Consider the following 24906-nt stretch of genomic DNA (forward strand, 5'->3'; position numbering starts at 1 on the left):
GTCTCCTTTTTTGCAGCTGAGGGATTGAGAGATGGAGAAGATTGTCCCATATCACACGCAGCTGTCGGTGGCTAGCTCTGTGCTGGAACCCAGGCTGCACAGGATTCATTCTTAATTGCTTCTCTAATCAACCTCCCGTTGAGTGGTTACCCGAACTCCTGTGACTCCATAAATGGCCGATTTTAGTGATCTCAGCCTGATGAGGCCTTCAAAGGGGAGACACCAGTGAGAATGTGAGACAGAGTGGCATAAATTAAAATTGTACATTTTCACAGATGTTTAATTCTCAGGTAGTGGCATAAAAAGTTAATTTTTATGTATTTTAGTGCTCTGTAAGCACTAAAACAAAACATTAAAAATAATTCTAGTGCAAATGAGAAGGGGACTTTGAAAGTCCAACCACTGCAGATGATGTTACTTGTTTTTCTCTAGTGGCCCTTATTGACAGAAATACTTACAAAGACTGAATTGGTTTTATGTAGTCTTAATATGGAAGAAAAGATTGTCAGTGAATATTTTAAGAAAATCTTTATTCTTTTCTTTCCTGATGATATATATATAAGTTGTTTTCATGGCTTAAGTACATTTCCTCATTTGTGAAATTTGAGTAATATCGTTTAACTTGTCTGACTGTGAGAGTAGCCTTGTATAGAAAGAACTCAAGAGGTGCTTAGTAAAAATGTGCTGTCACAATGACAGATATTTTAGAAGGATCAACTCTGAATACTAAAGAGGGTGGCTTATTACTGATGCATATTTAATATGTATATATATGATATATATGAATATGGCTTAAAGTAACAAGGATTCATTTATTTTTTAGTGCACTATGAAGTTTTAATGAAATCTGTATCATTCTAGTGAGACAGGGACTAGTTAAATTGCCTTAAGCAGACGACCTTGAAGATTATTTACACAGAATGTGTATTGTTAGAACTCAGATGTCATGTTGCCGTGTAACCATCCACTCAGACACTTAAATTCGTTGGATTTTGAAATCCACATTGATCATTTTCAGGGAATAAGCTTCTCTCTTTTGTGATTAAAGAAAATTTTGATCTTTTTTCCTGCACTCTTAACAGGTTTAAAATATCAAAACATTGATATGACATGTAACTTTTTTAATAGAGGCAATAAAGCTCATGCTGTTTTATTATGTAAATAAATGTTTTTGTATTTCAACAAACGTATGATTTCCTGGATTTTGAGAAGTATGTTGCAAGATAGTTAGATAACCTACTTTAGGAAAAAACAGACGCGGCTTTTATGAATATAGGCCTAGTACAAATCTGTTCGTTTTTGCTACAGTGCAAGACATGAGGCCTAGGAGAGATTTGCTGCCGATTGCAAGGAGGACAGATCCCATGTCTCAGTCTCCACTCCTGTAAAATGAAGTGGCTGGACTGGATTCTTTCCTCTTCTAAGATGAGTTTCCATGAGCCTGTGTCTTTTGTTTATATTCAGGAGTATTAGCAATATCAGATTAAATACTGTGTTACCCTCGCTTCCCCCGAAGCAAAGTGCAGTATGTGCTACAGAAGCTTTTATTTATCTGATTCTCGTTTCTGATCCTACAGGCAATTTTGTGTTGCATGATTCCTGGCAACCTGGAAGGTCTTTTTAGCCATAGGTGGCGCTTGTTGCACCTTCTTACCGTCTTAATTTTCCTGTTTGTTAAAGAAGGCTTAAACAACGTTATTTTGTTTTGATTTCTTTGCTTGATGCTTCAGAATAGCACAATGTCCATTATGTCTCACTACCTGGAAAAATTGTTCTGCTTATATATTACTTTTATTCTGTCATCTCGCTGTGAACATCTCAGACTTGCTGTGTAAACAATGGCAAAATCGGACTTTTCTTCCAGTGTTAGAAACCAGTGAGCCGAGAATTTATAAAACAGCTAGTAGCGGCCTCTGGAGCACCTTAAATCTGAAAAGTGTGCTGGGTTCCCTGAGTATTGACCCCATTGCTGTGTGTTAATTGGTGGTAGGAGATTTGGTACATATAGGAAGGGGTGTAGTTTTTTGACTTGGGTTTGCGTGCACGTGCTGCCACTGAGCCATGTGAGCCTGAGTCAGTTCGTTCTGAGTTTTTCCCTCGTCTGAGAGATTGGGACGTTGGTATCTGCTTTGTAGAATTGTGAGAAATAGAAATTATGTAAAGTGTTTACCACAGTGGGTATGTCAAGAGGGCTCATAATCTTTAGCTGCTGTTTGGTGTGAAGCCATCATTTTATAGTCTTTGTCAATTACTAAGAAACAGGAAAACAAGAAAAGCTGGCTTTATGATGAAAGATATTTGAGGAGGTTCCATAGTTCCTATACCCATAATTAAGCATCAGCAGAGTCAGAACTGTTATACAGTCACCCTGAACCAACGTTAAGCCACAGAATTTTTTGTTACTTCATATATGTTGGGGCCTATGGGGATCCAATACTTATATGCATGTTGTCTCCAGCAGCCAACTGAGAGATGACACAAAAGAGTAGGCAGGCGATAAATGTCTTCTTTGTTACTGATGAAGCCACGTTCTCCATGAACTTCAGGGCTGTGGGAAAATGTGTGTCATGATACTGTGTCCCAGAATTAGAGACTCACCCTGTCCCAGGAAGCTCTGGGCCACAGCGAGCCTTCCCTTGAGAGGACCTGCCGCTTCATGCACAGGGCTGTCCTGACATGGAGCTGAGCATCCCAGGTGCTTCCCAATGGTGACCAACACTGGAGGGAAAGGTAGGGTTTCACATTCCCTGCTTGTCTCCCCGGACTCACTCCTCACCCTTTTAGTGTGACGAGGGCTAGCTGTGATCCAGCGGCCAGGGGTATGAAGGGAGAAGCACTCTCCATGGCCCAGAGGAGTTGGGAGGAGGCATCCCCTCCCTAGTTTAAACAGGTGGTGGGATGGAATGGGAGGGTGCTCCCCAAGAGTTTATAAAAGGAGAAATAAGGATTTTCTTTGGGACTTATACTAGCCAGGAAACACATAATATTATTAGAAGGGAGACATGTAAATCACTTTTATATTAAGTTGACATTTGTTGAACAACAAAAATGTGCTACATACTTTTCTGAGAGTTTTACAGAAATGAATCCTTCAATCTTCTCAACAAGTGAGTAAGGAAGGATTGATGGTTATCCCAGTTTTACAGTGTGGAAATTTCGGCACGGAGAGGGTAAGTAAGTTCGCCAAGGTCACAGAGCTAGTAAGTGGCAGAGCTGGTATTTAAACCCTGGCTGTCTGGTTTTGAGGCTCCCAGAGATGGGCTTTGGGTGTTTAGAGGTATCTGCATCCCTGAATCTTTGTACCACTTTGCATCAGTTAGCCCAGAAAGGACAGGGAAAGGAGAGTTACACAGGTGCTCACTGTCATGTCTCGGCCACTGTCCACGAAGTGTGCACTGTGATTAGCGTTAATTATTTTCTAGGCAGTAGATCTGTTGGTATAACAGAAATTTAGTCCATTGAGTTAATCTAGAAGCCCTTCCTGCTCTGCTTCTGTCCATGGTTGCCATGTGACTGCCTGCCCGTGATTGGGCTGTGAAGGAGAAAATGTTCTCATGTTTGAACTCTGATATTTCAGTCTGGTTTATAGTTTCACTTCTTCTGTTACATTAATAAGTTTCTGGTTTTCTTGCATCAGTGTGTCATGAGTTTGGTTAATGAGAAACCAGTCCATGGGAGCCCAGGGATGCTAACCGTATAATTTCTGACCACACTGTCGCACTTCTACCCGTGCAGACCTGGCTGGAGGATGTCGGCCTTCCTCACTGATTACTCCCAAGAGCAGGGCCCTCTCCCATCCTCGGATGTGAGGCTGGGACCTCTCTGAGTAGGCCAGTCGGTTGCCAATTCCACCAATCAGAAAATGATGAAGTACCCGGAAGTGGGTTTAATAGAAGAAAAGGGCTTCCAGGTAGTCCGATGGGCTGTTCGAGTCCATTTGGTGAGAAGCTGTCCACTGTCTGTGGTTGAGCTGCTGCTTTGCTGTTGAAAAGTCTGGATTAGATGAAGGGATTTTAAAAAGGAGAAAGGAGTGATTTCAGGTGGTACGTCCACACCGGTGAGAAGTGATGGATGACCGCCTGTGTGAGGCATAGACAGAGTCTTACAAACTTCATAATACAGCTTTAAAAACTCTGCCATCTGAGTGCACTTCATATGGGGTCCAGTTCATCACTGGTCACGCTGAGAGGGCAAATAATTGATGATGGCGGAAAGGACACGGAGGCATCAAAATGTCTCAGTCATGTTCCCTGTTTAAAGGATGTGGCACAATGTAATATATTTGAGCTGGTTTTTCACTGAACAATTTTTAGTGTTTTCTGGGACTCCCCAGTGCCCCAAGGCTCCATGCAGCTGGGTGTCCCCTCAGAGCAGCTCTGTCAGCGCTTGCCCTGGGCTGACGTGTTGTCGCGGGGAGCAGGACGGTCAGCGTCCATGGCTCTTCCGAGATCCGTCTCCTCATCCGCAGTGCCGGGTTGCTCATCCGTGTTTACTTAGTAGGTTAGCTGAGAATCACACGTGATGGTTGTCAGGTGTGATTTGTGATTGTCTCTGTGATTGGCATTTAGTCAGTGTTTGATAGAAACCCTTGTTTTTTTAGTATAATTGTAGCAGCTAGATTGCAGTGGTTTTTAGTCTGTTTTTTTTATAACTTTATTCTTATTTTTAAATATGCACTTATTTTTATTTATTTTTTTGGAGGTACTGGGGATTGAAGCCAGGACATTGTGCATGCTAAGTAGGTGCTCTACAACTGAGTAATACACACCCTCCTTGTCTACACTTGAAAATAAATATTGCAATACACAAAATAGATCTTAAACACCATCATGGGACCTAGTCTCTGTATAGACAATTGAACACGTATGCTATTTCAATAAGAATAAATGTTGTTGAGATACATTTCTGAATCTGTTAATGTGCTTAAAAACGATCATAGGTAGTGATAAACACGAGTCTTTGATCCAGTACTTCTTAGGGTCTGTTTTGCAATCAATGGAAATTACATTCTACAGAGAAGGCTAATTGGGTCTCTTTGATACTTGGATGGTTTAGCAGATGATCAAGGCTTTCAAAAGCTGACAGAATTGTATTTTAAAATAACTACAAAGTTATCTTCTAGAAGTTGGAATTCCTAAGCTTGTGAAGTGTCCAGTAATCCAGGGGGTATGTGTCTGTTTCTGTGTGAACGTTTGTGTGTGTGATTTCAGGAAGGTAGAAATAAGTTCCATATAGACTTCTGATACCTTTCTCCTCAAGTTCAAGGTGTAGGCATATATTTACACAAATAAATTGATATTCTTTTGTCATTTTGCATATTGGAAATAAGAGGTTGTCATACTTGTTTCAGAAGGGTTGGGGAGCATGAGCTTAGAAAACGGGAGGAGAAAGAGGCCGGGAGGCACTACACTCTGTGCAGGATTTGAGGAACAGTAGCTTTTCTTTTTCCTTCTAAAGCAAACTGGCGCTGAATTGTAACATACTATTACTCAGAATTGCTTTTCTGATCAGATACAAATGCCTCAGATTTTTGAAGGCAACATGAATGGTGAAATGTGTTTTAGCAGTTATCTTTAAAAGTAGTTTTATTTTTCAAGTAAAAGGCTATAGCCTGTACTTTCTTCCAGCTGTACAAGACATGCTTATTAATCTATGTACATGATCTGTGTGCTTAGTTTCTTTGTTTTTGTTTTTTTTTTTTTGGAATGCTTTTTTCATTGTGGTTTGAATGAATGTTTAAAATTTCTGGATTTTGATGTTTAGAACATGCTGATTTATGAGAACCGTTAAAAACCTGATTGTTCTTTGGTCCTTGTTTGTTGGGGCACCCTATTGATTTCTGTTGTCTTTTAAAGAGGGAAATGCTTCCTATAGCCTGTAGATCATTAAGTGAATGGTTTGCAGTGTGCCTTTAAAATTCTTTGAATGCATTGAGCATGTTTGTCCAGTGAATTTTGAATTGACTCATTGTAATGACTTTGCTTTTGTTCTGTGGCTTTTGCTCCTCTCCACAAGAATTTGAATTCTCTGTGGCATTTTGTATACGTGTTATTAACAGGGGAAGAAATTTTGCATTTTTTACAGAGCTGGGTTTTCCTATCCCCTCTGAATGCCATCTATACTTGATACAATAAAAATCTGTTATTGCAGTGCATAATTATTTCATAAAATATTTTTTGGCATAATCAGAAACAATGACAAAGAATGATAAAAAAATACAAAAACCTTCCTTCCTTTGAAGAATAGAAATGAGGTGGTCAGGCTCACGCCTGCTTTGTGCCTGACACACTTACTCTCATTTCATCGTGTATCATGATTCGGAGATGGAGTTGCTGCAGGTTTGTAGATTTTTGTTTTAACATTTGTGTTGAATTCTTTCTCCAGGCTGATGTTTCCTGTTGTGTTTGTGGAAAGAGTAGAAGGGAAACAAATAATTTGTTTTGTTTTCAGGAGTCCTGAGTTGATGAGAAAAGTGTTGAGGGTGGGCTGAGGAAAAGAGTGACACTCCCTCTCCTCCCGGCTGAAATTGATAAACAAATAAATCAATTAAGTGTATCGATATTTGACCAATAGTAGTTAGCGGGCCCAAAATGGATAGATATGTCCAATGGAAATTACTGAGTTCACCTGTAGAATTATGTGCTTTACCAAGTAGAAGCAGCTTAGAGCAATCAGAAAAATCAGTAATATGATGAGATATAAAAGGGATATCATATCTTTTATTTCTGAAACTTTTCTACGGTAAGTTGTGTAGAGCTAAAATTAATTTTTAAGAACCAGTATTTAAGAGTGTGGGTGGTTCTGTAGGATCGTTATTCACGGATGTGCCTAGACCCTGCTAGAGTGGCTGAAGATGGCAGGAAAAGACCCAGAGGCAGGATTTGTCATCCTATGGTGTCCTTCATAATGGTTCCATGTGAAAGCCCATGATTGGTTTAACAAACTGTAGCACACCCCAGCCGGCTGTGAACTTTGATAAGAAAAAAATATGCTTAGAAACTGCTTTACAAGCAAGTGCCTGTGCATCCTCACACCAGTCTCCTTGCCTTAAAAAGCAGAGACAATGCTTTGCTTGCATAGTTGAGGTTTTAGATAGCACTCTGCTGGTTGCAAAGCAAGGACCGTGGCCCTCAGCAATAAACGCTGGGCTTGTGTGCTGTTTGATAGTCTATTATCCCCAAAACAAGGACCTGACTGGTCTGGTGGTCTGCTTTGTAATTCACATATATAAAAATGTATCTTGTTCCCCTCACCCCATGACTTCCCTAAAGATACATTAATCCTTTGTACTCATTGTGGATTTTACAATCTCTGCCTCATCCATTCTTTCCCGAAGTTCCTCCTTACTATCTCACAACTGTTGATGAATTTTTCCTTTGATTATACACAATAAATATGGGAGCATTTGAGAGGCTCGTGGAGTTGGCTCCCTACTACCTCTCGATTTCTTGACTTTTTACACAGAGTCTTGAATAATCATTCCGTGCTGTTAAGACTTCTACCAGCCAGATGCCACAGTTCCAGGTGAGAAGTATGCAGGCTTTATCTCTCCTACCAGAGGGAGAGAGAGGAGAGAATTGAGATATGCTCCCCCGTGGTCCCTTCTTGCCCCAGAGCCACTGCAGTTCACCTGAAGCCTTCTGGCCTCTGCTCAGAGGGCCTCTGTCTCAGGACTGACTGCAGCCTTTTCTTCCCTTGTCAACATTTCCTTTCAGAAGTTGGTCTGTTCTCTGCAATTCCACCCTGGCAGATGTGATGGTGGTCAGCGTGCTGGTTGGCAGTCATTTGGGGACTCCCAGGAGCCATGCTGATTCTCAAGAGTCTCTCAATCGGGGTTACAGAACAGTCGAGAACCGAAGGAAGCCCATTCACGTGAGGTCAACAGAGCATTACATCACTTTTATTTTATTTTTGAATTTTCAGTGGAGAAATTAATTGTAGCAAACTGTTCCAGATTTTCGGCCGCCTGCTTTCCTCATCACCACTTCCTTGCTGGCTCTGGTGCTTGTTTTACAGACCAGGTTTCTTCTCTGGTCATTTCTAGCAGCTGGGCTTGCCAAATCCTTGATCTGCATTTGAAGCAGAATGCTTCTTCATGATGTGAAACTAATTTTCCTATTTCTGAATATTTCGTGTACACTCAGCAACTGTTTCAAGTGAAATGCTCTTGTCCAATTTCGGTTAACTCACATTTGCTGATCTCCTGCTTTCATGCTGAAGGCAGTTTCTTCTTCCTGTAATAAAATTTAGCAATTTGCATTTACTATGGGAAGGTACTGGCCCGAGGTGCTTTTATTCTTAACAGTTTTAATACAATTCACCCATTAAAATGTACACCGGTTTTTACTCTATGCCCAGAATTGTGCATCCCAGTCAATCTTAGAACATTTTCTTCCCCCCAACAGGAAGCCCCGTATGCATAAGCAGATATTTCCATCTTCCCCATCCTCCCCCAGCCCCAATGAGCCACTCTTCTCTCTCTGTGGATTTGCCTGTACTGGACATTTCATTTAAATCGAGTCACTTCATGTAAGTGGAACCGTCTATTGTGACTGAGTTCTTTCACACTGAGTAACGTTTTCAATGTTTGTCCACGTTGTGGCCTGGGTCAGTACTGTATGCTTTGCTATTGCTGACTAATATTCCACTGTATGGCTGGGCCCCACTGTTTACCCATTCATCAGGTGATAGGCATTTGGGTTGTTTCTGCTTTTTGGCTGTGATGAGTAGTGTCTCCGAGAAAATTCCTTTAGGAGATTTTATGTGGACGTTTGTTTTCAGTTCTCTTACGTGTGTGCCCAGACAGCAGAATTGCTGGGTCATTCAGAAACCAAATGTTCAACTCCCTGAGGACCTGCCAGGCTGTTTACCAAAGTGGCCACGCTGTGTTACGTCCTCACCAGCAACTGCTGCCTGCTCCGCTTCCTCTGTGTCCTCATTAGTGCTTGTTATTTTTTTTTATTATTATAACCTATTGTTGTGGGTGTGAAGCGGTTTCTTCTAGTGGTTTTGACTTGATTTCCCTTAGAGCTAATGATATTGAACATCGTTTCATTGTGCTTATTGGCCATTTGTATATTTTCCTTAAAAAATACCTTTTCAGATCCTTTATTCACCTTTTAATTTAGTTGCCTTTTTATTGTTGAGTTGTAGGGTTTTTTTTTTTTTTTCATTTGGAGATACAAATTCCTAATCAGATAAATGATTTGAAAAAATTTTCTCCTGTGTATTGGTTTTTCACTCTCTGGATGGTGCCCTTTGAAGCAAAGTTTTAAATTTTGATGAACTCCAATTTATCTCTGTTTTCTTTGTTCCTTGTGCTTTTGGGGTATTATATAATATCTGAGGTATTTTATTTAAAATTTTATATATAAAATAACTTAATTCGTAGGACCGTTCTAGGAGATGGGTGCGGTTGTTGTCCCCAGTTTATGGATAGGAGACTGAGATGCAGAAAATTTCACTGACGTATCAGTGTCACAGCTACCCAGTGCTGTGGGAGTTCAGACCCTCATGTTTGTCCCCAACATCTGTGCTTTTCACCAACATGCTCCACTCTTTCCTGGAATCGTTAATGAAAAACTGTTTCCGTTTTTGATTTCTTGTTAGTTTATTTTCTCTTTGGGGACCTCATCTCCTCATTTTCCTTTCGGATATCAGTGTAGATTTATTTTAGTTCTCATGTAGGCAGAAGTATTGCTATCAGTTAACTTCTTTATTACTCACTCTCCGGTGATGATTGTTGCTATTTGACCTAATCAAGTCATGCTTAACTCTTTCCTGCTCATGACACTGAAAAGAGTCATGACTTACAGCATGCTCAAAGAAGAAAGTACTTGATTGATTTCATCTTGCTACCCAATCAAACCAATCAAATAAAAACCCGGTTTTGACAGATTATATGCCCTCCAGAATAGTGTCACTGACTTCCTTGTGTTTCATTTGTTTGGTCACAGTGTCTGGATAGCGCCTTGCTGTCCAGCAGTTTTGTGAGGATACGGTGCTTGTGAATCATTGTAAGGACAGAATTTTGACAACAGACTATGTTGTTCATTTCACAAGGGCAAAGATAATATAGAAATACTGCTCAGATCTATTTTAAAATTAAGCTTGGAATTTTGAGAAGAATTCAAGAAACCATACAAAGATCTTTTTCACTAATTTTAGATCTATCTTAGACACATTATGGTTACATAGCAGAGTAACTTATCAAGTAGATTTGACAAGAGGTGTGTATTATTGATTTTTTGTTTTAGTTGAAATATTCTATCTGAGATAAAGTAATCAGTGCCTATAAATGCACAAATATGTTTGTATTTCTATGTAATATGGGAGCAGAATTCGTATGTTTCTATATAATATATATGACTGTGTGTTTTAATCTGTCTGTCAGTGTTTTTATAGTTTTTCAGCAATGTTGTAACTTCAGAATTGTTCTAAGAAAATCACCCCAGATTCTAGTGCAGTTTGTACTGTGTATCCTGTCTTATGCATGGGATTCCACTGTCCCCTCAGGGAGAAATTTCCTCTCCTATTGAGTTAGTAGCAGATTTAAAGGAACTGTGATTTCTAGGCATTTGCTCTCCATGTGTTTGCAGTTGGCTGTCAATCACGATATTCCCTTTCTTGAGTTTTCATTGTTCAATTAGAATTTTTGAAAATAAGTGTTGATATGTTGTATTTGTCTCCCTAGAAACTTGATGTGTTTGTGTTTTTCAGTTTTCAATTTCTTAAAAATGTAAATGCACACTTGTTTTTAAGTAGTCCTTTTTCACTAGATATTTGTTTATCTCTTTATATTTAAAATAATTTTTTCCCAATGAATGAATCGTTGTGCATGATTTAAAAGATACCTTACTTTTTATTTTTCTTATTCTAACAGGTATATTCGTTGTAGAGAATTTAGAAAATAAGGATAAACACAGTAATAAGTTAAAATGGCCTCTAATCTCACCTGGAGATACAGTTGTAAGGTTTGAAATTGAGAATTACATGTCCTCTAACGTTGTTCTTCTTTTTCAAGTACGTTTTGGTTACTGAGACCCTCGAATTCCCATATGAATTGTAGCTGCAGCTAGTCAGTTACTGCAGAGGAGCCCACTGGGATTGTGATCGAGACCACGTTGAATATATGGATCGCTCTGTGGAGCACTGACATTCCAAGAGCACTGTCATCTGATCCAGGAATGTGCGTGGTGTGTCTGTCCAGGTATTTAGGTCTTCTTTAATTTTATTTCATCCATGTGTAGAGTTTACATAGTATTATTTTACTTTATATTTTCCCTTTATACTGAGTAAAAATGTGCAAGGTACCAGAATGAGAACTGTATTATAGCCCCGCCCCTTTCTGCTACCATGGACCCTGCGGTCTTTCTTTGCCCTCTGTAAAATCTTGCACAAAATAAGACCTAAGTAACTCTTTCTTGAATGAATGATTTTATGATTGCTGAATGATGCTTGAGAATCCTTGTGATGATATCTTTTTCCCAGACTTTCCCCTTTTCTTAATTATGCCCTTTCCCTTCCTTTCCTCCAGCCTGGGTTTCAGCCTGCCTGTGGCATTGATTTTCCCTATCTGTGGACTCTTCCTTTCACTAGTTCACGATAATGTTACATATGGGCTGTGGAAACTTGCTAGATGTCACGAAAGAGCCAATCCATTGCATGCTAGTATTTTTAGTTTGTGGTATTCTTTTATCTATTGAAATTAAATCAGGCTGACCCCCTGAGCTCTTTTCACCTTCCTATACATGATACTGCTCTGGTTGCTGCATGTGCCCTTCCCCCAGACTTGGTTTTGGAGTTGAGTAAGTCACCATCACTGGAGACCTCTCTTTAAAAGATGAAGAGGACATTTGATCCTTCTCCCTGGTTGGGGACTTGGATGAGATGAGGTAACAGATAAAGAATGGAGCCCCAGCACATTCTGACCACTGCTCTTTCCGTTCCTTTCTCCAGGGGAAAAGAGTACAATTCAAAAATATAATGATTGTGAGCTAAAGAGATAGGCAAGACAACCGATCATTTATAAAATGTCCTTTCATGCCAGAAACAAATGTATTATACACAAAATAAGCACACAAAGCACGGTAGAACCGTGATAACAAACGTGGGTCCGAGTTTGAGTCCTGCTCTGGAATGACCAGTCCTGTGAGATGGAGAAGTGGTAGGCCGGCTTAGCGTCTCTCGGACTAGTTTTCTGTCCTGCAGAGACGGGGCTCGCTAGGCGTCCCCCCCATAGAGGTGCTGGGGGGTGTAAGTGACACACGTGGGCAGCCCTAGCACAGCTTCTCGTTCCTCGTAAGTGCAGGAGAGCATAGCTTTTGCGGTTACGGCTTTATGACCGCCCCGTGAAGACTCTCAGTGCTTCTAAGGGATGCCTTGTGGTTTGGAGATGGGATTCTCATTTCTGTATATACCCAAGGATTGTGTTATTGGGCCCTGCTGATTTGAATCTATTCTTTAGAAAGTACATATTGTAGATATATTTTTCAAGCATGCATGCTTTTTTCTTTTATTATTTATAGTTCTACCCTCTCATCTCTTGGTGTGACTTTTCATGGAATCCAGGAAACAGCCCTAAGCCACCTGCCTCTTCACACGTCTCCGTGGCGGTTTTCTTCCCTGACTAGAAGAGGGTTCTGCATAGGGAATTTTCTTTGTTCCCCTTTTCTTGGAGTCTCTCTGCCTGTCTGCCCACCTCTCACCTGTCCAACTGTCCATTTCTCTACCCACTCATTCTTCTGACTTGTTCCAAAAAGCATTTCAGGCAGCTTACAGAAGAACAGATACCAAATAAGCAGGTGAGAAAATGGGGCCAAGTTCAAACTGTGAGGCTAGGAGGTGGGCCTGTGTTAGGGTTGCAGGCGTGAGACACACGCGTCTGCCCTGTGACTTATATGATCGACAGCAAGAGTGTGCCTGAGGCTCCCAGCAGACACAGGGAAACAGGGTTTGTGGGAGATGCTCACTGGCTGTGAAATAAATAAGTGGCTTAGGATAAGCCCAGCCTTTCCAGCTACTAAGGCTTAGGAGAATATTTTGAGTGTCTTCCAAAATCAGGGTATTGAATCTTTTATTTTTTCAGAGTTCTATGTATAGTTTGTTACATTCTATACCTGGAAATTTCTCCAAAACTGCTTCCCACGTGAGTCCCATGGCTCGGAAATGGGGTGGTTCTGCTCATTGACGGGTGTTGATCAGAAACATAAAATGACAGCCTCAAAGGAGCCTGGGATTTGTCAGTTATGTTTTGTCAGTGCTGTAGATTTCAGAAAACACTTTCAGCGTTTCTCTCCATCTGAGGCGGCAGCGTGTTCTCTTACCAGCATCAGGATCTCAGGGCTACGGGATGGTGGGGGCTGACTGCACTGCCGTGAAGACAGCTAAAGTAGTTACTGCAGGCGTGGTGCTTTCACGTAGTGCATTTCATGTTCTTTAATAGGTTTTAACAGGTAGTTAATTAACTGAGTTAATTAACATTTAATAAATATGATGCTTTGTTGAAAAGACAGTTATAGTCAGAATATAAGTTGTGAACACTTTGAAAACGGTTTCATTACTGAAATTTTAGTAGGGAAGATTTAGTTTATCTTATTTATGCCTCTCTTTAAAAGTAACAGAGAAACAAGACAGAAAAAGCAGAGGATGATTTCTGTTCTTCCTCTCGGCTTGCAGGTGCCCTCACCTCCAGTGGCATCCATCCAGACACCAGCACTGACAGTGGCCGTGCTCAGAACTGCCTCAGCCCTGAAGACACAACTGGCAAATAGAAGGCGGCCACGCCCTGTTACAGCAGGTGCTCTCACTTTGTGGGTCCTTATGTAACTGCGTGGTTTTAATCAGGATCGCCCGTTCTACATTGTGTGGCGCTGCTGCCGTGTCTCCTAGTTATTGTTTCTGTAAGTACTCGTGTATTTTTTTCAATGTGTGGTACTAGACTTCTAAAAATGCATTTTTTAGAAGAAAAATAATGTGTATTTAATAGAAAAGTCTGAAAAAAGGGGCAAAAGGGTCTATCCTGATCCCACTACTCAGAGTTAATAATTAACACTTTAACATCTATTTTCTGTTCTTTTCATCATTGTGTATCTCCTCTGTCATAAAAACCAGCGAGCACTCTGTGCCTTTTTCTGTGTGGAGACCTCCATTTTCCATTGTGCTTATTTCACGTTTTTCTACAATATTCTATCCCCCCTTGCATGATTTTTAATGACCAGTATAGCATTCTGTCTTGTGGAGGCATCTTCCATTTTAGTTCGGACTTAAATAAACTTTGAAATTCCAAGTATACTTAACTGAAGTACTGAAAAGAGAACTGTGGTGGTACCAAAAAGCCCCTACATCCATTCCCCTTTTTTCCTGAGAGTAAAAACTGCTGAAAATGTGGTGTATATATGTCATGACCTTTATGCCTGTGTCATATATATATACACATTCATACATACACGTATATCAGAAATCTATCTATATGTGTGTGTATATATGCTTTATTGAAAAATAAGGCCATACTATATGTTTTCTGCAGCTCAGTTTATTCACTCAGGGGTATATCATAAACTTCCTCCCACTCCAGACTCACCCGGTCCTTTCAGATAGAGTAGAGGGGTCTCCTGATATGTAGGTTTGGTCTCTTGTGCAAGGACACCTTCGGTGGGAGAGTACTGTGGACAAGGCCTTGGACCACGCCGAAACGCTGGCCCCTTAGTGCCTACAGCTCGCCTTGATTTACGGCATCATTGTCTTGATGGTGGATACTTAAGTTTTCTCCATTTTCCACTGTCAGAAATGGTGTTTGACTGGCATCCTTCTTTTACAAACATTCCTGTGACCTTGAATGAGTATTCCTTTAGTTAAGGTTTCTGGAAATTCAGTCCCTGGATGTGACAATTACATACATCACAGGCTGCTTTCAAGTGACTCTAGAAATTCCTTCTCCTGTGGGGAATGAAAAGATGTAGAATAACTTATGTAACCAATTCTCTATCGCTGGATATGATTTCACTTCAGCTTTTCTTCCCACCATTGTAAAAAGTGCTGTGTAAATGCTCTGATGAGTACATGTTTTTGAACTGATTTTTTTTTCTAAGTGAAACGATTCCTAAAAGTGGAGTTCAGTGTGTGTGTACACACGTTTTTCAGAGTTTGCATATCCATTGATATGTCATCCTCCAAAAAGTTCGCTAACAGTTTGTTCTCTCAAAGATGGACACTAGCTAGAATATCTTTTAAAAACATTTGCCAATATGATGAGTAAAAGTGCTTTTTCTTTGTTTTAGTTTGCACTTGATGACCAGAGAGGTATTGAGCATTTTTCACTCATTAGCCATCTGACTTTTAAAAAGTGAATGATCCCTTTTGTCCTTTGCACACATTTAAGTGAGGGAGCTTCTTGTTGCTTTGTGACAGCTCTTTGTATGTTATGAACATTAACCCCTTGTCTTCATCAACATGTATCACAGAGCTTTTACTTGTCATATCTTGCCTTTCATTTTGTTCAGTAGGTTTATTTTTGTTGTGGCCCAAAATAATCTTAAGATAGTAAATGTCTTCTCCTTGGGTTTTATCCTTGATTTTATTCTTAGAAATACTTTCTTATAATGGTATATATCTCTTCTGTAGGTTTTTCTAATCTCTAAGATGGAGATGATAATAGTACTTGTTATAGAGAGGAGAAGTTGAATTAATATGAGCAAAGAGTTATATTTGCTGTTATTAGTACTTTCTAATATTTACATCACTATCTGTAATTTTTCTTGTTGTCATTATGACTGGAATAGAATTTGTTTTTTCCAGGTGATTCTCTGATTGTCCCAAGACAATTATTGAATTCATACTTGGCTCTTTGATTTGAAATCCCACCTGTAAAAATTACTTATGTATACTAGAGTCTCTTTTTGAGCTCATGGTTTATTTCTGTCAATTTTACTTTCTTATTCCAGTGCTATATCTAACATATTGTAAAAATTTATTTAATATCTGACAATGCGATTTTTTTTGATTCTTTTTTCCATCCCTAATTTTCTTGGCTAGTATTATGACTTTATTATTCCTGAAGAATTCTAAAATACTTTTTTCAAGTTAAAAAAAAAAACAGATAAGAGTTGTCATGGGATTTTTTAGTAAGTTTTGAATTATATTTCGGAGAACGTACATCTTTACAAAACTACTTTCCTCCATACAATATGTTGATGTCTCTACATTCACACCTCTTACTTTACCACTCAGTAAAGTCCTGTACTTTCTCCATGTAAAACATGGGCATTGTTTTAGAGTTTATTCCAGATTATTGTTGATGTTTTTGTTAATTTTGTAAGTGAAAATTTTTTGCTATTATATATTTTAACTGTTCAAACTGACACGTAGGAAGGCAGATTCGGTTTGTAAATACTCACTTTGTAATTTGTCATTTAAAATTGTAAGTATTAAGTACTTGTTACAGAATCCTTTCTTTTGTGTTTTTAAAAATTTGTTTCCAAGATTCTCAAAATGGTCATAGCTAAGTAGTATAGGTGGGGAGACAGATGGAGAGAGGTAGTGTGGCTCATGTACAAACTGTGAGCAGTTTCATGGCTGCCTTTAGGCTGGAGAAGCCCCAAAAGAACCCAGGTTAGACAGGGGGTGGCTTCGTATGCACTTGAAAGCCAGCTTTCCTGCCTGTATGGTGAAGCCTGGTGGGCGTGGCAGGTAGGTGATCAAGATCCGATGAAGCTCATTGGCTGCACAGAGCGCTGTGTCTGTGAGAACTGGAGACCTCTGCCATGGGAAATGCTTGGTGCCAGGAACAATGCAGGGGAGCTGGGGAGCCTGTGTGTTAAGGATTTTCCAGTCTTGGGAGTGGGAAGATGAGACTCTGCATTCAGATCTGAGTTTGAATTCATCCTCTCTTGTTTACTGGTCCTCTGACTTTTGTCAAGTTATCTACCCTCTTTGAACTCCTGTTTTCTTGTCTCTCAAAACAGGAGAATTACAACCTGCTGCTAGCATTTGTTCAGGGTAAATTATCTTTGTCTACAAGATGTCACGTATAGTCACAAGCTCAGTGAGAAATAGGCTGTCGCTTCTTCTGCAACTCAGTGCTCGACAAGACATCGGGAGAAAGACAGTTCCTAATTTGTATGTTATGCCAGTAGGAACAAAATTAATGTTTTGCCTTTCCCTAGCAGTATACTTACTCCTTTGCTTCATTACCTCTCCTCCTTTCCTTTCCCTTCCTCCACCAAAAGAACCTGAGACTCTCTCAGAACACTAGATTCAAATTACTTTAAAAGTTGGCTCATTCCCTAGAAATGACAGTGACATAAAAAAATCTGTTCACATCCCAGACTTGACTGTATTTGATTTACACACACACACACACACATCTGGCTACCTCTCAATTCCTGAGGGAGAAGGACCACTTTTTCTGAGTTTTCATTCACTGAGTGTGAGAGCAAAGTCTCTTAAGCAGACTTTCTCCTGGCTTCATGCATGGTTTTTTATTGGATTTCTCTGTGGCCATAGAATTATTCTCCTACTAGAAGAGAGGAAGTGGAGACATAGAGATTCTGCTTAGATATTGGTGTCATCATATTTGAGTTGGAAAGGACTTAAGACAGCATAGAATCGTAACTGTTTATGGGTGAGGATCCATGATGGTGTAACTTGGACAAGAACCTGGGTCTCCTGACATTGTGTCCACATGGATGAAGAGGCAAATGGGTGTGGGATGGCAGGTATCCTTCTTGCTTGAGTTCCAGGGTCTTGCTATTTTTCATTGCTCAGCTGCGTTTAGTTTATGTCCATGTGGCCTCTCATGGGAATGTCACTCTATCCTGATAGATTGAGTTTCTTATCAGCAAAAAGCTCTGGACCCACTCACATTGCCCAGAGTTTTTCTGCTGACCTGCTGACACTTTATGTAAATGAGACCTAAGAAAACTGCTGGATATAAAACCCTTAATTTTATCATTTGCCCTCGAATTCCATAGGAAAGGGGTGCTGTCTCAGGCTGTCTAAGGCTTGATCTGAACAAAGATAGGGTGATAGTTTGTGCTGCTGGACCATCACAAGTGGAATGGGATTTCCACCTTAGCTTTTAGAATCAGGCAGACGAGTTCAAATCTTGCCTTTACCAGTTAATAGCTTCGTGAAGTTGAGGAAGAAAGTTTACTTTTTTGTGTCTAATTTTCTTTATCTGTAAATAAGTTCAGTATTTATTTTAGGGTTTTTGTTTTAGAATTGAATGAGCTAATTGCCTCACTTATACCTAAAATACTGATTGCGTGGTTCTATGCTGGTGCCTTGGTAGTTGATTACTAAGGGAGTTGGCAATGAGAATGGGGGTGGGGGACCCCTGGATCATAGAGATTATATTCCAGGATATGCTTGTAAAAGACTGGATGTGCAGTGGGTTTTTAGTAAATGTATATTCTTTTCCTAATCCCCATTGATTGTATATATATATTTATACTAATATGTGAACTTTTTTGTTGCAATTTAAATCTCTTTGTAGTATTTAAAATATGTAGCTATAACAAAAATACGTGAAATAAAATGATTTGATTTTTATTTTCCTTTCAATAATGAAAACAAAAGAAAATAGAAAAGAAAAAGTTTTGTAGGACTAGAAATAATTTTATTTCCATGGAATCAAGCCTTTATATTAAGTTTTTTGGTTTTGTTGTTAAATGGCATGTAAAATTAATAGGTTGTGACTTCAGTGTTGATAGCTAGGTGAGTTTCTTGTTATTGTTGTCTTTGATGAATTATTTTCACTAGATCATAAATGATGTGCATGCTACATATTGGAAATGAGGAAGAAGTGGAGACATACTAACTCCAATGTATTTTGTTACCGAGTCCAAACTCATTCTACTTGCCGCATGACAGGCCAATAAACTGGGAGATGAGGTGTTGGGGCAAGGAATAGTGACTTTATCTGAAAAGCTGGCAGACCCAGAAGATGTCAGACTGATTTCCTGGAGAACCCTCTTCCCCAAGTCAGAATTCATGCTCCTTTTATACTGCAAAGGGGAGGGGGTGTGGTTGGTTGTTGCAAACTTCTTGCTGTACGAATTGTTTGTCCTTGGTGTCCTTTGTCCTTGCAGCTGTCCATGTGGGTGAAATCATGGTGCCCCTGTAAAACCTTCAACAAAAATAAGGTTATTCTTTATTTTGCAACTTGAAACTCTCTACATAAGTGCAGAAGAGCTAACATCCTTAAAGATCAGAGCCCAGAGAATAGGCTCTCCTGTATATTTCAGGCTAAAGTCAACTTTCTTTCAAAAAAGGTGTAGAGCTAACTAGTCTGAGCCTAGAAAACAGGGCAAAGGATTAAAGCCAAAGGAACAAATCCAACACGGAGTCAGATTTCTTCTTTCCTATTACAATTTCTTTTTCCATCTCATAAATAATTTTAGTAAGAAACATAAGCAATTTTGTATTTTTGCTTCTTAATAACTGATAAGTGGGCTGACTACATTTTTGTGAGCAGGGATGCTGTGCGGGCCTTGGGGTCTCAGCAAACTCTTGTTGAGGGTGGTTGACCCCGCAACATGTCTAATGCCCCCAGGAGTGTTGGTGAGGGTCCCCCCAGCCTGGGGCTCTATTCAGGAAACAGGGTATGGGCATTGCCCTCTGGAGACCTCTTTTTCGGCTGCAGGAAATTTTTTCAGATACTGTGATTGAAAAATCACTCCAGCTGGGGATAATTTGGGAAAAAAGGAAGAGGAAAATTGTTTGGAGTAGAGTAGAAAGAAATGCAGAAGATCAGGGAGGCTGGGGGCTTGGCAGCTGGGCCTATGGAGAGAGGGGAGCAGAGGTGTGGAGGGGCCCGGCTCCAGAAACAGCTCCTGCACCTGTCCCCGCACCCAAACCACACAGCTTTTAATTGGCCTGGGCCACTCTCCTGGCTGGATGTCACCCTGGGCAGAACCTTGAGAACTGAAGTTGACAGGTAGGCAGCACTCACCTAGGGGGTCACTGAGGACTTTGTTCAAGTCCACAGTGCCTTTTCTGGTCATGTGTCTTCACTTGCCCTTTATCTCAGGATCTGAGGAGCAGGAGCAAGGAACTCAGGGAGAGACATCTGACTGTGTTAAGAGAGGACAGAGTGATACGGGAAGCGAGGACAATCGCAGCAAAGTAAAATGACTTCACAACTATTGCATCAGACCTGCAGGTGTGAGAGAGCCTGAGCCTGTCTCAGAGTGCAGGGGCAAGCAGAAAGGAATGGTAAAATTTCCACTGACAATTGAAATTTTGCAAAATAGCCTGCTACTTTTGGTTGTATCACTTGAATGAATGCAGGTGTGTTTCTGTGGGCATTTATAGGTTCACTCAACCCCACCAGCCCCTCTTGCCCACATCAGGGGTGGGTTTTCTCAAGCACAGTGCCCTTCCTGCTTTGGGGGGCCACGCTGAGTGTCCTCGCCTGGGGCCGGGCTGCTGCAGGGCGCTGAGTGCCCGAGGCGCGGCCTGCGAAACATGACAGGAACATCTCTGCTCTTGACTGAGGGCCTCCTTTTCCCCCTGCAGTGTTAGAATGCAGGTGACTCAGTTAGAAGCGTGCATCCAAGCGGTTCTTCCTTGTCATCACCATCTGGAAGTGGAACCTGAATCTTCTGAATTTCTCCAGAATGTGGTTTACAATCACCTTCGACAAGTGGTTGTGTGTCCTCTTACAAGTGGAGGTTTTACTGCCGTTTTCCTGGAACTTACTCACCACTAGTCCATCTGATTTTTCTGTGCTAGGATTCAGTATGGCCTGCTCAAAATTCTGCAGTCAGATCTTGAAACCCTGATGAAGAGGATTATTTTATTTTTTATATGATAGTCTTTTACTTTCAAAATTCAGAATTTTCTGTTCTTTCACTTTTTAGGGTGGATTTGGAGAAACAACTTTCTCTTACTGTCCTTGCGACCTGTTGCTTTATGCCTCTAACCCGTCTTCTGTCACTTTTTAGGCGGTTCTATTCGTGACCCTGTCCAGGTTGTTCATATTATAAAACATAAAGTCTGTGAAAGTACAGTTCCTTTTATTCTGAAAGCATTCCACAGATACCACTAAAATCTGGGTGTGGTTTTAAGAAGACAGAAGTATTAGAACATGTACTTGCAGGTTGCTAGTGCAAAATCCCCAAATCAAAAGTCTAGTTAAATATCTAACATCTTTCTAATCTACCTTGGATTTGTATGGATAAGTGAAGCAGTTTGCTAAGAACTCAAGACCAGGGTTAAAATACAGGCTTGTGTAGCTCAGCAGGTCCTCCAGAGGTGACGCTCTGCCAGAGGGTGGGGCTGAGGGGAGAGGGCGGGTCCTCCCCTCCCTGAGCTGATAGTTTCATGGCAAAGACCTTCATCAGGTGAAGAACTTGGAGTTTCTTCTAAGAACAGTGGGTTTGAAAAGAGTCTTAAAAGCTTGGGAGTGACAGAATCCCATTTGTGTCAAGTAGGGAAAAGTGGCTGGGGGGCCACTGGGAGACTCATGATTCCATGTGGGAAGTATTTGTGGCTTCCACCTGAGAAGTGGGACGGTCAGTGGGGAAAAGCGAACAGATTGAAGTCATGTTAGATGGTAAAATGAAAGGATGAATGATGTCTGTGTGGGTAGGATGGAGTAAGGCCAGGGTTTTTGGGTGGATTAATACGGTAAATGATGGTCCTGCTGTGCTCTGAGGAGGGGAAGCTGCAGAGGGAGTTCTGCGGGAAAACTGATGAGTTCAGCTGTGGGTAAAATGAAAGGCTGTTAGATGTGTGGTCTGGGAGTTCAGGTGAGAGCCAGTAGTGGGTAGGGGGCAGGGGAGAGAGACCTTCAAATCATTTTACCTTGTGAATATACAAAAAAGTGTGAGTAATACACTTACGCCTCTATATTCTGGATTTAAAACCCATTAACATTTTGCTATATTGACTGCAGAGGTTCTTAATTCTTTTAATACAAATAAAATAAATAGAAGCAAAATAGTGGAGTTAATGAAAATCTTAGAGTTGACGTGTGTCCTTGTATGTATTTTGATACCTCATCTGTTTATAACCATAATCTATTAAAAGTTAAGTAGTTTAGCATAAGAGTTAAACAGAGGGACGTGACACACTGTTGGGGGTTGAAGCTGATCTTCTCGGGCAAATTATGTCGCCTCTCTGTGCCTTAGATCCATCTTCTGTGACTTCCCCCGGGCCCCTCATCACAGCTGATTTCCTAGATTAGAAGTTGGGAGGGAGGCTGCTGTAGGGAGAGAGAAGTGGCAACTGCCACGGACCCTGACGAGAGAGACAAAAACAGATTAAAGCCGATAAACTGAGTACAAACAAATACCCTCCAAAGAGAAAGAATCCCAAAGTCTTTTGAGCCACTTAGCGTAAGGGAAACAAAACCACTTGGACCCAAACTTCTTGAGTATGTGAGTATTGTGGGTGGAAATGTGTCATCAGAATAGATTTGAGAAAAGGCGATTTGGTTTCCCTTGATGTTTCCGGTAAGGATGGACAGCAGAAGGGAAAACCCTCCGCTTCAAAGTGAAAGCTGCTATTTTGTGTGAAACTGACCAAAGGTTGGAAAGCAGTCATCATCAGTGCTGGCAAGTGAACAGCCTTCTGGATTGGGTGGGGCACCTACTGTGACTTCCTGGTGACCTGCTGGGTAGGGGCTGGGAGATGGGCAGTAGTTCTGCCTGGTGACCCGGGCATAAACCTGGGCTCTGAAGCTGCTGGTCTGACTAGCAGAACTGGGCACAAGCATTCTTAATGGGGCAGCTCGGGATGTGGCCTGGGACACCTGCCATGCTGAGGGCGAGAGGAAGGCTCCCTTGAGGGGGTGTCCTGCAGAGAGTGGAAAAATCCACCTGCAGGGACGGAAGAGCCTCTGAGCAGGGTGCCGGATACACAGGCATGACTGGCCTGAGCACGGAGGGTTCGGTGAGCCGGAAGTCATACAGTGGCCGGAGCAGCCTTTTTCCTGAGAAACTGGAGGGAAAAGATTTTGAAAAGGCAGCCTGCGGACAGACCCTGTGGTGGGTTATCAGTGACCGGAAAGGACTGGTCAGGCAGGCACGAGAGAACCCTGTGAGCATCCCAGATGGGGCGTCACGCTGAAGGGAGGAGCAGAGTTATACACTTTGCCACTTATTAGCTGTGTGACTTTGAGCAAGATCACCCCACCTCTCTATATATATCTTCATCTGTAAAGTGACAGAGTGACAAGCTCGTGTCATCAGAAGGCTTAGTTTAGCTCTGATCCTCTGTGTCCAGTACTGTCAGTGCTGCCCTGCAAGGTTCTGCAGCGGCTGCTCTTACCCTGAGATGGGAGGGCGTAGAGGGACATTGTAGCACACGAAGGCAGGAGGGGGGTGCTTTAAAAACAGACATGTAGCCGCCTGCAGCTGCAGACATACAGGCAGTTTGATTGATGGTTCTGGAGAGGACTTTGGAGGCCTTAGCATCGACTTAAGACTTGCTTTCCCTTGGGGACCCGGATTGCCTTTGCAGATTAATGTTGAAGATTTGAGCTTCTGGAAAAGCTGCTTTCAGAGATGGGTATATATGTAACATATCGTCTAAAATAAAATGCTTTTATTTAATGTGTGGGACTTTGCAGCTGTTGGGAACAGCTCTTTTGGCCTGGTCACGGAGGACGCTAAGGGTCAGCAGAGCATGCGGGAGGGCAAGAAGCTCGCAGTGCTGCTGCGGGGTGTTCTCCCCAGTAGGGCACTCTGCTGAGTTGACTCTTCTCTGAGTTTGGTTGCCAGATGAGCAGACAGCAAATTATTGAGTTCTGGTGGGTTTGTATAATGACAGGAAGAAAGAGGGACCCGTAGTTTTCTGGACAAGGACAAGCATTTTGTTCTTAATCCAGTGTGTTTCATTGCGGATTTGATGAGTTGTGTCTGTTCTGGAACTGATTTGGGCTAATCTGTATATTTGGAAAGGAACCGAGATGGAATTATTGCAGACACCTTGTTCTTTAATGAGTCCTGTGCAAACATAAACACGGATGAAGCATACGTTTGAATTTAGCGGTGTAGGGAAGGGTTTCTGCACATTACAGGTGAAGGCAAGGCAGAATTCCTCTTCTTTGTGGGCAGGGAATTGGGTCCACCTGTTTTTTCTGTAACGGCTTCTGAGAGCAGTTTATGGTAACTAACCAGCATTGACAAATGGTGGCACACATTGCATTTAAGAGCTGGCCGGCTGCAAACTTGTGTATTGGACAGGTGGATTTCACAGAGAAGTGATGAGGTAGATGGGAGAGAGAAGGAGCACAGGCATGGGCACCCCAGCTTCAGGTTTAAATCGGCATTTCCACACCATAGGAATTTGGAATAGAATGTAACCTCACTTAGCCTGTTGGTGAATCAGTAAAATGGGCATGATAAAATTCACTTCTTCCTGGGTTTGTTGTAAGTTGTGTCGACTGAAATAAATGTTCAGCATAAAAGTTAAGAGTTAAGTTTTATTCGGTGAGAGGACTCCAGCGGGGATGACAGCCTCTCAGATTTCTCTGAGGGACTGTTCCAAAGACTTAGGGGAGGAGCTAAGATATATAGGAGCTTTACAACAAAGACCAGGTAGTTGGAACAATAAAAGATTGCTTGTTATCTAAAGAAAACCAGATATCTCAAGTTAAAGAATTTAGTGCTTTTATATTTATGGGAGGAAGCAAACATTTGGGCTCACTGAATTCATTCATTTGACAAGCACCTAGCTATCTAGGACCAGTATCCTGTCCTTTCTTATTCTGAGTCCCCTCAGAGGGCAGCATTGTGAGTGGCTGCAAAGGCTGGGCTGCAGGCCTGTCCTCGCTGGGGGGTGGCAGCAGCCGCTGTTGACTTGGTTTCAGCATTCTTTGTTTACTGACATGGTTGCAGTATTTTCATACACATTGTAGTATTTTCGTTCACGGACTGATTAAGGATAACCTGCAACCTT

At 41.3% G+C, this 24906-nt stretch overlaps 1 long non-coding RNA gene across 2 annotated transcripts in view; it reads left to right on the forward strand.

Moving 5' to 3' along the window:
* LOC141578213 (uncharacterized) overlaps positions 1-24906 on the forward strand; it is an 81469-nt gene that overhangs the window by 15428 nt on the left and 41135 nt on the right. Inside the window, exons 1-3 of one of the 2 annotated variants that reach the window (XR_012508333.1) lie at positions 8372-8529; positions 11024-11209; positions 13678-13901. This is a non-coding gene — a long non-coding RNA (uncharacterized LOC141578213). Of the gene's footprint in view, positions 1-8371; positions 8530-11023; positions 11210-13677; positions 13902-24906 lie in introns of those variants that run through there. The other variant, XR_012508332.1, reaches the window with a different exon arrangement.

This window comes from Camelus bactrianus, chromosome 7, assembly GCF_048773025.1.
Source record: "Camelus bactrianus isolate YW-2024 breed Bactrian camel chromosome 7, ASM4877302v1, whole genome shotgun sequence".
In the NCBI taxonomy this organism is placed as follows: domain Eukaryota; kingdom Metazoa; phylum Chordata; class Mammalia; order Artiodactyla; family Camelidae; genus Camelus; species Camelus bactrianus.